This window comes from Chiloscyllium plagiosum, chromosome 7, assembly GCF_004010195.1.
Source record: "Chiloscyllium plagiosum isolate BGI_BamShark_2017 chromosome 7, ASM401019v2, whole genome shotgun sequence".
Lineage (NCBI taxonomy): Eukaryota > Metazoa > Chordata > Chondrichthyes > Orectolobiformes > Hemiscylliidae > Chiloscyllium > Chiloscyllium plagiosum.
Window position 1 is genome coordinate 64,834,530 of NC_057716.1, and position 1,756 is coordinate 64,836,285.

The window sequence follows — 1,756 nt, forward strand, 5'->3', positions numbered from 1 at the left end:
CTGCCAGAGGAAGTGGTGGAGGCTGGTACAATTGCAACATTTAAGAGGCATCTGGATGAGTATATGAATAGGAAGGGTTTGGAGGGATATGGGCCGGTTGCTGGCAGGTGGGACTAGATTGGGTTGGGATATCTGGTCGGCATGGACCAGTTGGACCAAAGGATCTGTTTCCATGCTGTACCTCTCTGTGACTCTGTTTGATGACCTCTTCCAGCAGGCTACACATCAGTTGAACTCTAAACAATACCAAGAAGGTACAACTCCTGGCAAACAGTAAACAAGTCCAAGCAGATCTGAGGAAGAATCTCTTGACCCAAAACATCAACTCTGATTTCTCTCACAAATATGGCCAGACCTGTTAAGCTGTTCCAGCAATTTCTGGTTTTGTTTCTGGTTTATAGCATCTGCAGTTCTTTCAGTTTTTATTTAAGTCCAAGCAGTTAACCTGAGACATGTGACTTCTTGTAAGGGTCTTAAGAAAAGTCCAAAATCTCCTTTCAAAAAAGCGTGTCCATGCCTCATGAGTGTTTTAAATAAATTCATTTTCATAATTCTTTAAGCACAAGTCTCCAAAATGATATGGAAAACCCTTTGAGGATGCAACAAGCAGGGGATTAAAGATAAAATAAAGATTAAGTGTATTTGGATTTCCAAAAAGCATTCAGTACAATGCCATGTAAAGTGATGCGAAACTGGATAAGAGCTAATGGGATTAGACATGATATGCTGGCTAGGCAGAGTATTGACAAATTTAACTGACATGACAACAGAGAATCAGGAGAAATGGGTCATTTTAAGACTGGCAAATAGTAACCAGTAGAGATTCAGAGAGCTTGCTGCTAGGCTGTTAGATATTTATATTAAAAACTTGGATGAAGAGACTAACTTTATTCCATCCAAATTAACTAAAGATAGATTATATAGATAGAAAAAAAGTTGTGAGGAAAATGCAAGGAGGAGAAAGACGGGCAAGTGTAGTTTAATGTAAGAAAATGAGAAGTTGTCCATTTCGGCAGAAAGACTAGAAAATAAAACATATTATTGAAATGGAGCAAGGCTGCAGAATGCAGTAGTACAGAGGAATCTGGGTGCCCTTGGACATGAATTATAAAGAATTAGCATGCACATACAAAAGTAATTAGGAAGGTTAATGGAACATTGGCTCTTACTGCAAGAGTGAATGGAGTGTAAAGTCATATTCTTACTCCAACTGTGCAGGGCATTAATGAGGTTGAACCTGAAATATTATGTAAAGTTTTAAAGTCCTTTATAGAGGGGTGTACTTGCAGTAGAAGCAACAGTTCAGAGAAGGCTCAATAGAGTAATTTCTCAAATTAATGTGTTTTATGAGGAAAGGTTAACTAGGTAGTCTGTAGTCATTGGAGTTAAGATGATTTTATATGAAACAATTAAGTTTCTGAGGGAGCTTGACAGGTAGATGCTGAGAGGATATTTGCTCGCATGGCAGAATCAAAAACTAGGAGGCAAAGGTTGAAAATGAGGGGTTGCCCGTTTAAAACAAAGATGAGGCAGCGTTTCTTTTGCATAGATGTTGTAATTCTGTGGAATTCCTCCCAAAGAGAGCAGTGGATATTGGGTCACCAAATATGTTCAAGGCTGAGTAAGACTAATTTTCAGTTGACAAGGATTAAGGGTTATAGGGACCAACGGAAATGTGGAGTACAAGTCATAATCAAATCAGCCATGATATTACTGACTGGCAGAGCAGGTTCAAGGAGCTAAATGGGCTATTCCT